At 48.6% G+C, this 20,014-nt stretch overlaps 1 long non-coding RNA gene across 5 annotated transcripts in view; it reads left to right on the top strand.

The window, feature by feature from the left end:
* LOC146054254 (uncharacterized) overlaps positions 1-20,014 on the top strand; it is a 61,206-nt gene that overhangs the window by 19,908 nt on the left and 21,284 nt on the right. For 3 of the 5 annotated variants that reach the window (XR_014468177.1, XR_014468176.1, XR_014468178.1), the window contains 3 exons: positions 15,122-15,322; positions 15,537-15,991; positions 16,053-16,181. This is a non-coding gene — a long non-coding RNA (uncharacterized LOC146054254). Of the gene's footprint in view, positions 1-15,121; positions 15,323-15,536; positions 15,992-16,052; positions 16,182-20,014 lie in introns of those variants that run through there. The other 2 variants (XR_014468179.1, XR_014468180.1) reach the window with 1 other exon arrangement.

Genomic DNA, 20,014 nt, shown 5'->3' with positions numbered 1-20,014 from the left:
CAGGGGTTTCACCAATTTTGATACAACTGGGCTGTGCAAATGCAAAATTACATTTTTTACACAAAAATGCAGTTTTGGCTCAAAATTTTTCATTTTCATAAGGTATGAAGGAGAAAAAGCACCCCAAAATCTGTGCCCCAATTTCTCCCGAGTATGGCAATGCCTCATATGTGACCAAAAAATACCATTTGGGTGCATGGCAGGACTCAGAAAGGAAGGAGTGATTTTTGGTGGTGGAATGTTGGTGGGTGCTATGTCGCATTAGCAAGACCCCCAAAGCACCAATACAGTGGAACCCCCCCACAAGTGACCCCATTTTGCAAACTACACCCCTCAGGGAATTCATCTAGGGGTATAGTGTACATTTCAAACCCCCAGGGGTTTCACCAATTTTGATACAACTGGGCAGTGAAAATGAAAAATTACATTTTTTTACACAAAAATGCAGTTCTGGCTCAAAATTTTTCATTTTCAGAAGGTATGAAGGAGAAAAAGCACCCCAAAATCTGTGCCCCAATTTCTCCCGAGTACAGCAATGCCTCACATGTGACCAAAAAATACCATTTGGGTGCATGGCAGGACTCAGAAGGGAAGGAGTGATTTTTGGATTTTGCAGCTCAGATTCTGGTGGAATTTTGGTGGGTGCTATGTCGCATTAGCAAGACCCCCCAAGCACCAATACAGTGGAACCCCCCCACAAGTGACCCCATTTTGCAAACTACACCCCTCAGGGAATTCATCTAGGGGTATAGTGTACATTTTAAACCCCCAGGGGTTTCACCAATTTTGATACAACTGGGCTGTGCAAATGCAAAATTACATTTTTTACACAAAAATGCAGTTTTGGCTCAAAATTTTTCATTTTCAGAAGGTATGAAGGAGAAAAAGCACCCCAAAATCTGTGCCCCAATTTCTCCCGAGTACGGCAATGCCTCACATGTGACCAAAAAATACCATTTGGGTGCATGGCAGGACTCAGAAAGGAAGGAGTGATTTTTGGATTTTGCAGCTCAGATTCTGGTGGAATGTTGGTGGGTGCTATGTTGCATTAGCAAGACCCCCCAAGCACCAATACAGTGGAACCCCCCCACAAGTGACCCCATTTTGCAAACTACACCCCTCAGGGAATTCATCTAGGGGTATAGTGTACATTTCAAACCCCCAGGGGTTTCACCAATTTTGATACAACTGGGCAGTGAAAATGAAAAATTACATTTTTTTACACAAAAATGCAGTTCTGGCTCAAAATTTTTCATTTTCATAAGGTATGAAGGAGAAAAAGCACCCCAAAATCTGTGCCCCAATTTCTCCCGAGTATGGCAATGCCTCATATGTGACCAAAAAATACCATTTGGGTGCATGGCAGGACTCAGAAAGGAAGGAGTGATTTTTGGTGGTGGAATGTTGGTGGGTGCTATGTCGCATTAGCAAGACCCCCAAAGCACCAATACAGTGGAACCCCCCCACAAGTGACCCCATTTTGCAAACTACACCCCTCAGGGAATTCATCTAGGGGTATAGTGTACATTTCAAACCCCCAGGGGTTTCACCAATTTTGATACAACTGGGCAGTGAAAATGAAAAATTACATTTTTTTACACAAAAATGCAGTTCTGGCTCAAAATTTTTCATTTTCAGAAGGTATGAAGGAGAAAAAGCACCCCAAAATCTGTGCCCCAATTTCTCCCGAGTACAGCAATGCCTCACATGTGACCAAAAAATACCATTTGGGTGCATGGCAGGACTCAGAAGGGAAGGAGTGATTTTTGGATTTTGCAGCTCAGATTCTGGTGGAATTTTGGTGGGTGCTATGTCGCATTAGCAAGACCCCCCAAGCACCAATACAGTGGAACCCCCCCACAAGTGACCCCATTTTGCAAACTACACCCCTCAGGGAATTCATCTAGGGGTATAGTGTACATTTCAGACCCCCAGGGGTTTCACCAATTTTGATACAACTGGGCTGTGCAAATGCAAAATTACATTTTTTACACAAAAATGCAGTTCTGGCTCAAAATGTTTCATTTTCACAAGGAATGAAGGAGACAAAGCACCCCAAAGTCTGTGCCCCAATTTCTCCCGAGTACGGCAATGCCTCACATGTGACCAAAAAATACCATTTGGGTGCATGGCAGGACTCAGAAAGGAAGGAGTGATTTTTGGATTTTGCAGCTCAGATTCTGGTGGAATGTTGGTGGGTGCTATGTTGCATTAGCAAGACCCCCCAAGCACCAATACAGTGGAACCCCCCCACAAGTGACCCCATTTTGCAAACTACACCCCTCAGGGAATTCATCTAGGGGTATAGTGTACATTTCAAACCCCCAGGGGTTTCACCAATTTTGATACAACTGGGCAGTGAAAATGAAAAATTACATTTTTTTACACAAAAATGCAGTTCTGGCTCAAAATTTTTCATTTTCAGAAGGTATGAAGGAGAAAAAGCACCCCAAAATCTGTGCCCCAATTTCTCCCGAGTACGGCAATGCCTCACATGTGACCAAAAAATACCATTTGGGTGCATGGCAGGACTCAGAAGGGAAGGAGTGATTTTTGGATTTTGCAGCTCAGATTCTGGTGGAATTTTAGTGGGTGCTATGTCGCATTAGCAAGACCCCCCAAGCACCAATACAGTGGAACCCCCCCACAAGTGACCCCATTTTGCAAACTACACCCCTCAGGGAATTCATCTAGGGGTATAGTGTACATTTCAAACCCCCAGGGGTTTCACCAATTTTGATACAACTGGGCTGTGCAAATGCAAAATTACATTTTTTACACAAAAATGCAGTTCTGGTTTAAAATTTTTCATTTTCACAAGGAATGAAGGAGACAAAGCACCCCAAAATCTGTGCCCCAATTTCTCCCGAGTACGGCAATGCCTCACATGTGACCAAAAAATACCATTTGGGTGCATGGCAGGACTCAGAAAGGAAGGAGTGATTTTTGGATTTTGCAGCTCAGATTCTGGTGGAATGTTGGTGGGTGCTATGTTGCATTAGCAAGACCCCCCAAGCACCAATACAGTGGAACCCCCCCACAAGTGACCCCATTTTGCAAACTACACCCCTCAGGGAATTCATCTAGGGGTATAGTGTACATTTCAAACCCCCAGGGGTTTCACCAATTTTGATACAACTGGGCAGTAAAAATGAAAAATTACATTTTTTTACACAAAAATGCAGTTCTGGCTCAAAATTTTTTATTTTCAGAAGGTATGAAGGAGAAAAAGCACCCCAAAATCTGTGCCCCAATTTCTCCTGAGTATGGCAATGCCTCATATGTGACCAAAAAATACCAGTTGGGTGCATGGCAGGACTCAGAAGGGAAGGAGTGATTTTTGGTGGTGGAATGTTGGTGGGTGCTATGTCGCATTAGCAAGACCCCCAAAGCACCAATACAGTGGAACCCCCCCACAAGTGACCCCATTTTGCAAACTACACCCCTCAGGGAATTCATCTAGGGGTATAGTGTACATTTCAAACCCCCAGGGGTTTCACCAATTTTGATACAACTGGGCAGTGAAAATGAAAAATTACATTTTTTTACACAAAAATGCAGTTCTGGCTCAAAATTTTTCATTTTCAGAAGGTATGAAGGAGAAAAAGCACCCCAAAATCTGTGCCCCAATTTCTCCCGAGTACGGCAATGCCTCATGTGTGACCAAAAAGTGGCAGGACTCAGAAGGGAAGGAGTGATATTTGGATTTTGCAGCACAAATTCTGGTGGAATGTTGGTGGGTGCTATGTCGCATTAGCAAGACCCCCAAAGCACCAATACAGTGGAACCCCCCCACAAGTGACCCCATTTTGCAAACTACACCCCTCAGGGAATTCATCTAGGGGTATAGTGTACATTTCAAACCCCCAGGGGTTTCACCAATTTTGATACAACTGGGCAGTGAAAATGAAAAATTACATTTTTTTACACAAAAATGCAGTTCTGGCTCAAAATTTTTCATTTTCAGAAGGTATGAAGGAGAAAAAGCACCCCAAAATCTGTGCCCCAATTTCTCCCGAGTACGGCAATGTCTCACATGTGACCGAAAAATACCAGTTGGGTGCATGGCAGGACTCAGAAGGGAAGGAGTGATTTTTGGATTTTGCAGCTCAGATTCTGGTGGAATTTTGGTGGGTGCTATGTCGCATTAGCAAGACCCCCGAAGCACGGTGAAATTATGAACCTAATAATCCATAGATGTGTGGTATATTTTAAAACACTCCTTTATACATAGGCCGGGTTTGTCGGGGCAAGTGTCACACTGGAAAATAGTTTGCTTTCTTATTCCCTTTTTATAGCAAACTTTGCACCTTTTTTGTGTCCTGCCCTTTTTTCCAGTGGAGGGGATTTCATCAGGAAAATGCTGCCCTGGTACAATACGGGGGCCAGTACTAGAAGTACTGGGGCCCTCTGCCTGCTGGTTCCCAAATATTAGGCCCTTTATGACTTCCTCTTGAAAGTGCATAAATGTCCCCCTCTGGCCGGTAGAACGGAATAGCACGTAAGCGTTATACAGTGCCATCTGGATGATATACACGGCCAGCTTCTTGTACCAGATTTTTGTTTTCCGCAGGGCACTGTACGGCTTCAGTACCTGATCTGAAAGATCCACTCCGCCCATGTACTTATTGTAATCCAGGATACAATTAGGTTTGGAGGTGTGGGTACTGGTACCTCGTACAGGGACGGAGGTGGTACTGTCTCCGTGAATTGTTGTCAGTATAAGGACATCCCTCTTGTCCTTATATTTGACCAACAACATATTTTCGGTGCATATTCCCCTGCTTTCACCCCTTCTCATTACTTGGGCAATGTGCGTTTTTGGGAGGCCTCTTTGGTTCTTGCGCACAGTACCGCAAGCTGCTGTACCTCTTGAACCAAGGGCCTTAAACAGGGGGATGCTGGTGTAAAAGTTATCCACATAGAGGTGATAACCTTTATCCAGGAAGGGGTGCACTAAATCCCAGACAATTTTTCCACTAACACCTACGAGGGAGGGGGGGCATTCTGGCGGTTCAATTCTTGAATCCTTCCCTTCATATACCCTAAACCTGTGGGTGTACCCTGAGGTGCTTTCACACAGCTTATACATTTTTATGCCATACCTTGCCCTCTTACTGGGAAGGTACTGGCGGAATTTAACCCTTCCTTTAAAATGTATAAGGGACTCGTCAATACAAATAAATTTTTCAGGGATGTACATCTCTGCAAATTTGGCACTGAAATGATCAATGACCGGCCTGACTTTGAATAGCCGGTCAAAGGTGGGATCATCTCTGGGAGGGCACTGTGCATTATCGTTGTAATGCAAAAATGTAAGGATCGTCTCAAATCGAGCCCGGGGCATGGCCATACGGTAAAATTGGGTGCTGTACAGAACATCTGTACTCCAATATTGCCTAATTTCTGGCTTTTTTACTATGCCCATATGAAACACCAGACCCCAAAACGTCATCATCTCTACTGCATCTACAGGGGTCCACCTAGCAAATGATGACGTGGGGTTTTGAGCAATAAACTGCTGGGCATATAAATTAGTTTGGTCCACCATTAAATTTATAAAATCATCAGAGAAAAATAATTTGAAAAAGTCAATTTCTCTGAGACCTGTGGAATCAAATTGGATTCCTGGCATGGCCAAAAACTCAGGAACCTGGGGCACAAAATTGTCTGGTGGTGGGGTCCATACGAGATCAATTATTGGGGGGGTCTCAGCTGCTCTACGGGGGCGTCTTTGAGGGGGTCCCTCATCACCAGAGGAGGAAGAGGAGCTTAAGACAAATCCTTCAAATTCCCCGCTTGCATCACTGGCTGTGTCAGAGTCAGAGGCAAGCATGGCATATGCCTCCTCCGCTGAATACATTCTTCTGGATGACTGGGATGACATTTGGGATGACATTTGGGATGCCATTTTTATTTTTGTGTTACTGGTAGTGAAATGTTTCAACACGTGTATAGTGTAGGGGGGGGGTACAAACTTTATTTCAACCCGGGGGGTATGTAGTGTGTAGTGTGTATGTAGTGCAGAAAAAAAAAATACTTTATACAGGAATTTGATCCCAATAAAAAAAAAAAATTGAAGGGGTTAAAAAAAAAAAAAAAAGGTCCTGCGCCAAAAATTGAGCACAGATGTTGGTCAGTAACGTCCGTCACTGAACAGCGCTCAAAGGCAACAGGAATTTGATCAAAAAAAAAAAAAATAGATCAACCCTGTGCCGAAAAAGCTGATCAGTGATGTACGTCACTGATCAGCGCACAGTGGCCACAGGACACCCACAAAATCACAGTGTGTGTAAAAAAAAAATTAAAAAAAGACCCCACAGCACTCTCAAAAAAAAAAAAGGTGATCAGTGATGCGACACTGATTACCAGTGAGGGGCAGCAGGTGCACAACCTTTGGTGCAACTGACAGTGCAACTGGCAGCAACTGACAGGTATATATATAAAAAAAAAACCCTGCGCCCCCAAAAAGTTGCTGATCAGCACAGATATACTGATCAGCACAAAAGGGGGGGGGGTAGCAGACACAAAATATACACTCTCTATCACTCTCTGTCACTATCTCTCTCTATCTCTCACTATCTATCACTATCTATCACTATCTATCACTATTTATCACTCTAGGACACTGCAGCAGCAGCACTGACAGTTATATGTATAAAAAAAAACCTGCACCCCCAAAAAGGGGGGGTAGCAGACACAAAATATACACTCTCTATCACTCTCTGTCACTATCTCTCTCTATCTCTCTATCTCTCACTATCTATCACTATCTATCACTCTATGACACTGCAGCAGCAGCACTGACAGTTATATATATAAAAAAAAAACTGCACCCCCAAAAAGGGGGGGTAGCAGACACAAATCTCTCTATCTGTCACTATCTATCACTATCTATCACTATCTATCACTCTATGACACTGCAGCAGCAGCACTGACAGTTATTTATATATAAAAAAAACCTGCACCCCCAAAAAGGGGGGGTAGCAGACACAAAATATAGCTCTCTCTGTCACTATCTCTCTATCTCTCTCTATCTCTCTCTCTATCTCTCTATCTCTCTATCACACTGCAGCAGCAGCAGGAAGTCCCAAGAAGTCAGATCCAGGAAGCGTCCAGCACGCTACAAGCAGTGATCAGGTGATCAGGTAAGGTATTTGCAAGGATCAGGTAAGTATTAGCAAGGATCAGGTCAGTATCACGGCAGATAGGCACGGTGACCGCTCTGCACGCTATTCCAGACCGGAATGGCGTCTGCAGCGCAGTCACCGTTAGTTTAAATGTCGCGCCTTGGCTGTGATTGGCTGTCGGTCCGACGGACCAATCACAGCCTTGGGGGCAGGTGGGGTGAGGGTGGGGTGAGGTGTCATCGTCACCGATGACCCCCTCATGCCCCCTGACGCCCGGCGGTGATTGACACCTGTGTTACCGAGCGTCTGATTCGCTGGTAACACAGGAAACCGCTGTGAATGGCTGTTCACACTGAACAGCCAATCACAGCGATCGCCGACGGGGGGGGCGGCATCGCAGCCCCCCCTGGGCATGCAGGGACATGTCTGCTGTCAGGGACAGCAGACATCGTCCCTCTGTCACTGCGTCTCTAGACGCAGTGACAGTTTAAAGTCGTGACGTACATTTATGCCATGTGTCGGGAAGAACATCCCGGCCATGACGTAAATGTACGTCAAATGACGGGAAGGGGTTAATATTTCGCTGTCCTTAATAAATGAATCAATAAACATCATGTTTTAGCCAATTCTCTGTTTCTTGGGTCACTTTATTAATGTACCTATAACATTAATCAGAACATTAATATATGCTAACCTAGATTGCCCCTTGTAGGAATACTTTATCTTTCTTTGCTTCCAAGTCTAATACATATTCCTGGGTGCGCCTCCCCCATTACCAATTGATACTTAATATAGTAATGCAGGGGTGAGATAGCTATACCAATTACAGGCCGTGCGGATTGATAACCTCTATCTATTAACCGGTATCAGCGGTATCAGATGGTCGAAAGTCATCAGGTCGACATACTGCAAAGTCGACATGGGTCTAGGTCGACAGGTCATTAGGTCAACATGGTCTAGGTCGACTGGGTTTTTCACTGGAATTTTGGTTTTTTTTTTGAGCCGACATGTGCTGACAGGCGGAATTTCATGCCCTACCATCCACTAGGGCAGGCGTTCCCAACCACGGTCCTCAGGACACACCAACAGTGCAGGTTTTAGTGATATCCAGGCTTCAGCACAGATGGATTAATCCAAATCACAGGTACTAATTAAGTCACCTGTGCTCAAGCCTGGATATCATTAAAACCTGTAATGTTGGTGTGCCTTGAGGACCGTGGTTGGGAATGCCTGCACTAGGGTGTGGTAGGAGAATAACATAGAGTGCCAAGCACAGCCAGACATGCGAGGGGATGCGGTGCACTTAATCCTGTGTCCATGTTGACTGTGTCGGCATTCGGGTAAAAAAAAAAAGTACAAAACCCCATGTTGAGCTAGACCATTTCGACCTAATGCTTTTTTGGACCAAATGACCTGTTGACCTGTTAACCTTGCAGTATGTTGACCTAATGACTGTCGACAATCTTTAGGTCGACCATATGATCCTTACCTGTTTCAGCAAGGAGTGTGAGGCCAATTTCTCTCCAGGGAATGGAGAAATATCTGTGTTTAGAGCCAGACTAGAATCACGTCTGTCTGTACGGGTTGCCCGTCAGGCCGCGCCCGCAGACAATAGATCGGGTATCATTTTTTTTTTTTTTTTATGTATGTTTGACAAAGGCCATACACTTCATTGGAGGTGAAGATCCGCAGACGAAGGCCAGAGCATACAGCTAATTGCTGCCGATCCTACTATTAAAAAAGAAAAAGGAATGTATTGTATACACAGAACATCAAACATGCCTTCCAACTTTTACCAATAGATCAGTGGGACCTGCATGCAGCTGGCCCTGGAAAGGGGTGGGGCTATGTGCAACGGGGGCGGGACCGGGCATCGAGGCCCCGGGTTTTCCATCTTCTTTGCCAGCGTACCCAGCCCCGTCTCTCCTTGCTGCACCTATCCAGCAATCACCGGCTGCCCCACAAAGCAGAGCAGCCATGATCACCTCCCCTCAAGGGACATCAGGGCAGGCTCCAAATAGCGGGACCGTACCACTGTAATCAGGACAGTTGGGAGGAATGCTATTCGTTTTCGGGACTTGTCTCCTGTCCTACATAACAGTTTATAGATGCTGTGACCAGGGGTGAGGGTCATTAAGTCAACAGTAATTAGATCTATTGGTCTGCAGTGAAAAGGTCTACATATGAAAAAGATCGACCTGGTTTAAATTGACGCTGAAAATGGTCGACACAATCCAAAAGGCTGCATGAAAAAGGTCAACACAGGAATAGGTCGACATGAGTTATTAAAGAAAATTGTGTATGTGGAAATCTGCTGACACGGGCACTGTATAAGTGTACAGCGACACGGACACACAGCTCCAATTTCTATTCACTTTTTCTTAATGCACTTTTTTAATTTTAACCTATTTTGCTGTTTTGTGCCAATGAATAAACTGTATATTCTACGCAGGGGCAGAGCGTCCATGGCGTCCCAGTCAGTGACTACCTCCATCAGAGCAGCCGTAATGGTAATTGGTCTGTACACAGTCTCCGTCCTGCCCCCACTTAAAGTTATTCCTCCTGGTTATATATGGTGGCTAATTATTAATATTATGTAGTTTGAGCAGAAAATATTGTGGTATCAGTGGATGAGTCAAAAACTCAGGCTGCTCCCGGATCCGAAGGCGCTACACCCCACGCCCCTGAAACAGCAGACACTGGAGGAGGATTCGAACCCGTGGTGGCTCAGCCTGAGTGGCTGTCCCAGACGCTGAACTAACGGTACACGCCACTGTACCAGCCACTCATACACGGACTGTCCGTGTATCTCGTAGCTACAATGCAGTGACGTCATTCACGCTGTGCCGCACCATCGCCACCTATTGGCAGCTGCTGGAACTACACCTGGCACATATTGCATCGTCATCACTGCTGCTCCCCCTACATGAGCACTCTGCCCCGGCTGCTCTGATGGAGGCAGTCACTGACTGGGACGCCATGGACGCTCTGCCCCTGCGTAGAAGAAGCGGCTGGTAAGTGCACATGTGCAGAACACCCCCTGAGCATTGAGCAACCTGTGGGTGAGGACTGGAGCTCAGTCTGTATGTTGGTCATGTATGTGACTCCCACAGGGCTGCTGTATGGTGCTACTGGGGATATCTATGTGTATGGGCATACCAGTGTATCCTCAGCAGCGCTACTCTATGGCTCAGGTTGTAATATCTCAGCCCCAGTGCTGTCTGCATTATTATACACTGTATATTATCTATCTGCTTTCCCAAAGTGTGACACAGGTGTATATAGACCAGATTATAATCTATGGAAAGCCTCTGTGTGTATACCATATGTTCTCTCTCTCTGCTGCAGTAGCTATGCGCGCTTTGCTATGTTCTATGATAATAAACACATGTGAGTGTAATGGTAAATATGTGCCCGGCATGCCAATGTGGTGAGATACAGGTGCGCCAAACCGTACAGGCTAGCAAACTGCACGTAGCCATTAGTGCAGATGTAGGAAAACTGGGCATACTGTATATAGGCTGGGATCACTGCTGCGTTCAGGTGACACCAAGTACATGTACGGGATTGCTTGCTGGATGGTTATACCATACCTCCCAACTGTCACGATTACAGCGGGACAGTCCCGATTTTCGGGTCCTGTCCCGCTGTCCCACCCACGGCAGGCATTGTCCCGCTGCGGGGGGTGGCAGTTGGGAGACCCCCAATCTAGTAGAATAGATGCTGTGCGCATGCGCACAGCGTCTATGGTACTTGTGTAGTTTCACGGCGCCGGAAGTGCAGAGGCTCGCGTGCCGCTCTAGCTATGAAACTTGGCAGCCTGCCAGAGGCTCTGATTAACCGTGCGCGTGCCGCTCTAGCTCTGTCTGACTGAGCTTGTGCCGCACTAGCTGTATGTAAACAGCGTAGCTGCCGGCCAGCAGCAGCAGCAGCGCTGACAGGTCAATGTCACTGTGGCACTTGTAGTTCCACAGTGAAATAGGCAGCGCCTGGGCACCGCTGACAACGGGGGTATGTTAAAGTGCACACCCCGGCACAGCGATGCCGGCGCTTCTAAACTGTACGCGAGATTCAGACGCAACTGCGTTTGAATCTCGAGTCACATAGATAGCCGCTAAGAAGCCGGAAAGCCTGGATTCAGACGCTAAAGCGTTAGAATACAGGCGCCTTGCAAGCCGCAAAGGTGTTGGGGCTTGTAAACCCAGACGCAAATGCGTCTGGATTTACTTAGGTGAAGGGGTACATTTAAATTTAGACGCAAAAGCATTTAAATTTAGGTGGCCCTAGGGGAACACTATTGAAACCCACCCTCAGTGCCACTAGTGGACGCCACAGCTGTGGACCGTGTAAATCCCACTATCCACGGCCACCCGAAGCGTGGCGGTACGCGTCCTACGACCTTTTCATACCCCCACTATCCACGTCAGCGTGGAGTTGAGAATAGAATAGTGTGGCGAGCGCAGCGAGCCCGAAGCGTGGCGAGCGCACGCTGATACCTTCACAGCTATCCGCGTCCCCTCGCGGGCTTCACAGGTGTCAGCGTAAGCCCGAAGCGTGGCGAGCGGACGCTGACACCTGTGAAGCCCGCGAGGGGGCGCAGATAGCTGTGAAGGTATGCGTGTCCCCTCGCGCGGCTCACTGCGCTCGCCACGCTTCGGGCTCTGTGGCTCGCTGCGCTCGCCACACTATTCTATTCTCAACTCCATGCCGAAGTGGATAGTGGGGGTATGAAAAGGTCGTAGGACGCGTACCGCCGCCCCTCGCGGGGCTCTCCACGCTTCGGGTGAGCGTGGATAGTGAGGCTGATTCAGGAACACATTTACCTCAGTGTCTCATACAGGGCTACTGCTGACTGACTACGCAAACTGCGTAGCTCCCTGACTGACTACGTAACGCTGTCCGCGCACGTCTAAGCCGAAGTGCCGGGAGTGTGAATTGAGACGCTAAATAAGTTAGCGTCTACATTGGGAACACCAGCGGTGTGCCGGGGTTTGCGATGTGCCGGGGTGTGCGATTTATAAGCCCCGTTTGTTTGTTTTTAAGCCCCGTTTGTCTGTTTTTTACACGATACACTTCATTACATTTGGCACGCGCAGCGCTACGCTACCTGGCAGGCTGCCAAGTTTCATAGCTAGAGCGGCATGCGAGCCTCTGCAATTCCGGGGCCGTGAAACTACACAAGTACCGCGTCTATTCTCGTATGAAAATGAGGTCGCGGCTAATTAGCATAAGCTGTGCCCTCATTTGCATACGCCCCACCCCCTATTTCCCCAACACAGAAGTTGGGAGGGTACACGTTATACAGGGATTATTGTCACATTAGTTATACTGTAGTCTAAAGTGTATACTGTATTATCTACTATCCTAATGGGGCATACACACAGGGGGCGGGATGTACTAAAGGGAAAATGTGGTAAAACGGGGGTTTTACCGCATTTCCCTATGTACCATTACCCGTCCGCCCCGTCTCCGCCTGGCAGGGTATCTCCACCTCTGGGTGGCGATACCCTATAGATGCCTATGGGCTTCTATCGCCGCCCACCGTCCTTGCGACCTCCCCCCCCCTCCCGTCCTCCATCGATCTCCTCCTCCCCCAGCAGGTGTCACAGCCGGGAGGACATCCGGCTGTAGGGAGGAGGAGGAGAGGCAGGGGGACACTGACAGCCGCCAGGATGTGACAGAGACCCCCGCACACCACATTACAGGTATCGCGGGGGTCTCCGTCACCGCAACCCGATGCTAGCCGCATATGTTAGTACATATGCGGTAGCATCGCGGCGGCTGGCAGACGAGGGTCAGTGATGTACATTAATACATCCCGCCCAGGGGGATATGAGGCTTATTTCTAAGTGAGAAAGTAGGGGAGAGGAGGAGAGCACACTGAGTGTCTAGGTCCACTCAGTGTGCTCTCCTCCTCTCCCCTATCCCTATTACATGTATTTTGATCTGTATTAGCTTAAAATCGTTTAGTCGGAGCGGTATGCCAGTTCTCACTGGACCGCTCAGTCAGAGGCGCTACTTGCGTGACGTCCGCAGCGCTCAGATCTGACTCCTAACAGACGGAGATCTCCGGCGCTGACTCTAACACGCCGGAGCTCCTCTGCAGGGTACACGTCCTCATTGACGCGGCTCTCCCTCTCATTTGCGGCGCGCAGTGCTGGTGCAGAGGTGGCAGATCTCACCAGACACGCACCGCTTGAGGGGTGACCCGCGGGGCACCATATTGCCTACCCTATTTGTGATGTGAAGTAATCTGATCAGTAACATCACAGGGGAACATAAACCCAGATAATTTTGTTACCAGCAGATCAGTAATAGGCGACTTAAACGCACAAAATTCCACTGTGGAAAACTGTACAATAAACCATTATTACTAATACATAGAATCTAACCAACATCTAGGAGGATATTGAGTTGGATCACACTGAGTAAGGATTTCTATCCTTTTTAAACCTACACTGTGTGTGTCTTTATGTGTCACTCTCTGTCTATATTTCGCTACATTCTTTTAAACATATCCAAATAAAAGTTAAATTTTACTTTCTTAATAACCTGTGCACCACACAGAGACATACTTTCTCTTCTTTCCAAAAATTGTCAAACCTGTGTCCAGTGGTAGCACACCCTCCCTACTCACGGTTAACCAACCGATGTACAAATACACTGAGGGTAAATGAGAACAATACTGCTTTGATAAAACCTGTGCGACTGATTGCCCCACGTTCCCCTTTCCCCAAAACTCATTTATTTCTAAGTGATCTGACTAGATCGCTTAGAAATGAAAAAAGGATCACTCCACGTGTATACCCTCTGGTGATGACGATTGCGCGGTCCCGCGCGTCGCTGTTGCCTGACTAGATTTACACTGCATCCAGTTATAAATCTAGTCATCGCCAGTGTTCTCACACCAGAGAACACTGGCCGTGACAGATTGTTCAGCACACAATGCTGAGCCATCTGTGCTTAACTGCAAACTTAGCGCAGAGGCTCACTTGCACTGTGTGTGCACAGCTTTAGGGATGGACGTCTTTGCAATTGATGACAATAGTGCAACTGCCCATTGATTGTGGCATACTATGCAATGGATGACCATCAATGTTTTTACCTATTGATGGTGATCCATTTTCTTTGACTGATTGGATTGTGGGCCAATCAAAACATGTAGGCGGTGCTTCATGAGTGTTGGGGCAGAGCTATGCTGGTGGTAAGGGTTGCTGGTCTTACTGTACTGCATATTAAAATAATAATAATAAAAAATATATATATAATTTATGTAAGGTGCTAAACAACATATAATGGTGATTCAATTGTTTTGTGCACCCGTAGCTCTTGCCTAATGTAGTGGGAGCTAATGAATTGTTCGCAGCACTTGCCCTGGTCTTGTCGGCTGCATTTTTGCGCCCTAAATAAACTAGATGCAGCTTATTGCCCTACTGTGCGTGAAGGGTGCGAGGAGAAATCCAGGTGAGGTGCAGCCTGGGAGTCGGGTCACCAAACAATTGACTTTGATTTTAAAGCTTGTTTGTCACTGAGCGTATGTTGCAGGCATGTCCAAAATGTGGCCCTTCAGCTGTTTTGAAACTACACATCCCAGCATGCCTTGACATAGTTTTAGTATTCCCTAATAGCAAAACTGTGGCAAGGCATGATGGGACTTGCAGTTTCACAAAAGCTGGCGGGCCATAGTTTGGACATGATTGGTGTATTGGGTTCATTAGCTGTTCACTAGCATTTTGCACAAACCACTTTGGCACATATGGAGATGTAATCTCTTTATTAGTGTTTTTATTAGTCTTGCACTCTACTATTACATATAATGCATGCCTTGACACCGTTTCACCGTTCGTGACACCCAAAATGTCGTTAAAATATTTGTTCCAACCAGATTGTTGCTCGGAAAATGTCCAAACTTTTTTTATTTCTTTACATTTTTGAAATACACAAAATGTTAAAATTGGATGTGAATTTCTACTTCATTTCCTTACATACAGGGAGCAACTTCTATCAGTCACCCCACCTTGACAAAGTGCCCAGCGAGGCATGAAACAGGTTGGAGACTTTGCTGCTGCCCGAAGTACCGACACGCCAGTCGCTGACGTCAGCAAGCCGCGCCCCGGGACCAAAGCCGCAACAGAAGATTCCACCCAGAAGCGGACAGCAACTGAGCTGAGGAATACCGCTGCCTCTGTAAGGTTAGGGTTAGTAGGGACAGCACGACAATCTCCCTCTCTCACCTCACATCCTCCAAAAGGAGTGTAAACATTATTTTACTAATACATTTTTACTTTACAGGTGTCACTCGTATAAACTTATCCCATCGCTCTTTTTTACCCCTCAGAACCTTTGCATTTATGAGAGCTGCTATACCATCAGTGCAGTTGATTTAACATTTTTCTCCTCACTTAGGATTATGTGCCACCGAAGAAGGACGGTGAATGTGAGACACCCAGCAGCAGCCGTCCCTATGTGTTCAGAAGAGGGATCAAGACCCAGGATTCCAAGACTGTGCCTTAACCTCACTCATTGATAAATGAGAGAGACAATGACCATAAGATCCTGAAACTCACCAACAAAATCATCCAGCTGCTGACCGGAGAGGTGACTGCTGGGAATAGGTCATTATACAGTAACACCGGGGGAGGTGACTGCTGGGAATGGGACATTATACAGTAACATCGGGGGTTGTGACCAGAGAGATGACTGCTGGGAATGGAACATTATACAGTAACACCGGGGGATGTGACCGGAGAGGTGACTGCTGGGAATGGGGCATTATACAGTAACAATAGGGGATGTGACCGGAGAGGTGACTGCTGGGAATGGGTCATTATACAGTAACACCAGAGGATGAGACCGGAGAGGTGACTGCTGGGAATGGGGCATTATACAGTAACAATGGGGGGGGGGGGTGTGACCAGAGAGGTGACTGCTGGGAATGGGACATTATACATTAGCACCGAGGGATGTGACCAGAGAGGTGACTGCTGGAATGGGGAATTATACAGTAACACCGGAGAGGTGCCCGCTGGGAATGAGGCATTATACAGTAACATCGGGGGATGTGACGAGAGATGTGACTGCTGGGAATGTGGAATTATACAGTAACACCGGGGGAGGTGACTGCTGTAAATGGGACATGATACAGTAACATCGGGGGATGTGACCTGAGAGGATACAGCTGGGAATGGGACATTATACAGTAACACCTGGGGATGTGACCGGAGAGAAGACTGCTGGGATTGGGACATTATACAGTAACACGGGGGGATGGAAATGGGACATTATACAGTAACACCGGGGGATGTGACCGGAGAGGTGACTGCTGGGTATGGGACAGTATACAGTAACATCAGAAGAATGTAACCAGAGAGGTGTCTGCTGGGAATGAGACATTATACAGTATCACCAGAGGATGAGACCGGAGAGGTGACTGCTGGGATTGGGGCATTATACAGCAACACAGGGGGATGTGACCAGAGAGGTGACTGCTGGGAATGGGAGAGAGAGGGTGGAGAGAGAGAGGGTAGAGAGAGAGAGAGAGGGTGGAGAGAGGGTGAGGCGAGAGAAAGAGGGTGGAGAGAGGGTGAGGCGAGAGAGGGTGAGGCGAGAGAGAGGGTGAGGCGAGAGAGAGAGAGGGTGAGGCGAGAGAGAGAGGGTGAGGAGAGAGAGAGGGTGAGGCGAGAGATAGGGTGAGGCGAGAGAGAGAGAGGGTGAGGCGAGAGAGAGAGAGGGTGAGGCGAGAGGGTGAGGCGAGAGAGAGGGTGAGGCGAGAGAGAGAGAGGGAGAGAGGCGAGAGAGAGAGGGTGAGGCGAGAGAGAGAGAGGGTGAGGTGAGAGAGAGAGAGGGTGAAGTGAGATAGGGTGGAGAGAGAGAGAGAGGGTGGAGAGAGAGAGGGTGGAGAGAGAGAGAGAGGGTGGAGAGAGAGAGATGGTGGAGAGAGAGAGAGGGTGGAGAGAGAGAGGGAGAGAGAGAGGGTGGAGAGAGAGAGGGAGAGAGAGAGGGTGGAGAGAGAGAGAGTGAGGCGAGAGAGAGAGAGGGTGAGGCGAGAGAGAGAGAGAGAGGGTGAGGCGAGAGAGGGTGGAGAGAGAGAGAGGGTGGAGAGAAAGAGGGTAGAGAGAGAGAGAGAGAGAGAGAGTGGGTGGAGAGAGGGTGAGGCGAGAGAGAGAGGGTGAGGCGAGAGAGAGGGTGAGGCGAGAGAGAGAGAGGGTGAGGCGAGAGAGAGAGAGAGGGTGAGGCGAGAGAGAGAGAGAGTGAGGCGAGAGAGAGAGGGTGAGGCGAGAGAGAGAGGGTGAGGCGAGAGAGAGAGAGGGTGAGGCGAGAGAGAGAGGGTGAGGCGAGAGAGAGAGAGAGAGAGGGGGGGTGAGGCGAGAGAGAGAGGGTGAGGCGAGAGAGAGAGAGAGAGAGAGGGTGAGGCGAGAGAGAGAGTGGAGAGAGAGAGAGAGGGTGGAAAGAGAGAGGGTGGAGAGAGAGAGGGTGGAGGGTGGAGAGAGAGAGAGGGTGGAGAGAGAGAGAGAGAGGGTGGAGAGAGAGAGGGTGGAGAGAGAGAGAGAGGGTGGAGAGAGAGAGAGAGGGTGGAGAGAGAGAAAAGGAGAGGGGGTGTGGAGGAGGGGAAGTGAAGGAGAGGAGGGGGGAGTGGAGGAGCAGAGAAGGGGAGGGGGTGCGGAGTATAGGAGGTGAGCAGGAGGGAAGCGAGAGGAGGAGGGGAAGCAGAAGAGGAAGGGGAGCTGAGGAGTGAGAGGAAAGAAGAAAGGAAAGTAGGGGAGGGGGTGAGGAGTATTGGAAGCAAAAGAAAGGAGGGGGAAACAGGAAAGGAGGAGGGGGAGCGGAGGAGGTGGTTGGGGAGCTGAGGAGGAGGGGAGAACAGAGAGCAGGAGCAGATAAGAAGAGGGGGAGAGGAGGAGGAGAGGAGGCATGGAGGAGGTGCAGAGAAGGGAGCGCAGTGCAAGCTGGTGCTGGGTACCTCCTGTGACAATCAGCAGCGATGGTAGCGATGATTTTGCTGCCCCTGCTCCTGGGCAGACTGGGTCTGCTGCACTTTCTCTTCTTCTGTGCTAGTCATCTCTTCCTGCTCCATCTCCCCGGCGCTGGGTCTTCTCTTCCTGTACCCCAGCACAGGTTCACTGGCAGTCAGAGAGAGAAAAGTGTGGGGAAATTGGTGAGGAGAGCAAAAGAGGGGAAAGGGAGAGCTGGGGAGAGGAGGAGGGGAAGGAGGAGAGGGATCAGAGAAGAAGGAGCAAAGGAGTGGAGGAGGGGGATCAGAGAAGGAGCAAAGGAGTGGAGGAGGAGAGAAGCGGACATGTAGAGAAGTAGCACAGAAGGCACTGTGTACCTCTTGTCATTGGTGCTGCATGGTACATGATCAGCAGCGATTGAAATGCTCCTCCTCCTCCGACGAAAAGTGGTGGGGAGGAGAGAGAGAAGGGGAGCAGAGAAGAGGAGGAGTAAGAGGAGGGAGAGTAGAGGAGGAGAGGAGAAGGGAGAGCAGGAGAAGAGGAGAGGGGTGAGGAGGAGGGGAAGTGCAGGAGAAGAGGGGAGGGGGAGAGGAAGAGAGGGGAAGCGGAGAAGTGAGAGAAGGGGAGGGGGTGCGGAGGAGATGAGGTGAGCAGGAGGGAAGCAAAGGAGAGGAGGAGGAGGGGTAGTGGAGGAGGGAAAGAGATGTGGTAGCTGAGGAGAAGAGGAGCGGAGACAAGGAGAAGGGAAAGCAGGGGAGGGGTGAAGAGGATTGGAAGCAGAAGAAAGGAGGGGAAGCAGAGGAAAGGAGGAGCAGAGGAGAGGAGGAGCGGAGGAAGGGAAGCTGAAGAGAGGTTGTGGGGGAGGAGAGGGGGGGAGGAGAGGAGAGTAGGAGGGAGCGGAGGATGGAGAGTAGATGAGGAGGAGGTGGGGGAGCTAAGGGAAGGAGTAGGAGGAGTTATGAGGCTGCTGATCCCTGTGTGTGGTTATATATCTCTTATATATTTGGCTACATCTGTCACTCAAAGTGTGTCTGGAGCTATAACGCTGGGTGGAGCCTCTGACTCACATGATTGACTCACATGACAGAGAACCAGCCCAGTGAGCCCACAGACAGTGCCAGACACCCTCTGCCTCTCCATGTTACACAGCAAAGACACAACTACTCACCAGACACACCAGGTGAGCGCCCCACACCTCTATACCTCCCAACATGACCCTCTCCAGGAGGGACAGAATGCTCTGTTTGCGGACTTCCATCTTAATTTATGATTGTCATCACCTGTCATTTTAAACAGGGTACTTGACAAGAAAGGTGTTTAAGCACAGGTGATGGTAATCCAGAAATTAAGAAGAAAGTCCAGAAACAGAGCAATGTGTCCCTCCTGGAGAGGGTCATGTTGGGTATGCACCTCCCCCCCCCCCCATTCACGGCATCCCCACGATTAAATGGCACATGCAAAACAATGACATGGCTATGGTCGACAATGAAAAAGGTTGACAAGATTTATTTTTCACTTTTTCAATGTTTTCATATTCATTCTCATGTGTCGACATGGACACCAATGAAGTGCCACACTTATGTCAACATTTACATGTGTTGACCTTTCTGTGCTGATTTTTTCTAGTGGCGATTCGCAGCACACCCGGTGACTCCCACGATCCTCCCTCCCACGATTCGCGACAACCCCCCGGGCCCCCCTCCCACGGTTCATGGTGCCACGATTCGCGGCACCCACACCCCCCCCCCGCATCCCCCCCTCCCGCAATTCTCGGCATCCACCCACGACCCCTCCTCCCGTGATTCGCGGACACCCCTCACCTCCTCCCTCCCCCCCCACCCCCGCGCGCGATTCACGGCAACCCCAGGATTAAATGGCACATGCAAAACACTGGCACGGCTATGGTCGACAATGAAAAAGGTTGACATGAGT

This window comes from Crinia signifera, unplaced genomic scaffold (genome assembly GCF_055691185.1).
Source record: "Crinia signifera unplaced genomic scaffold, ASM5569118v1 HAP2_SCAFFOLD_226, whole genome shotgun sequence".
Classification (NCBI taxonomy): domain Eukaryota; kingdom Metazoa; phylum Chordata; class Amphibia; order Anura; family Myobatrachidae; genus Crinia; species Crinia signifera.
This window is presented reverse-complemented; position numbering and strand designations above follow the sequence as displayed.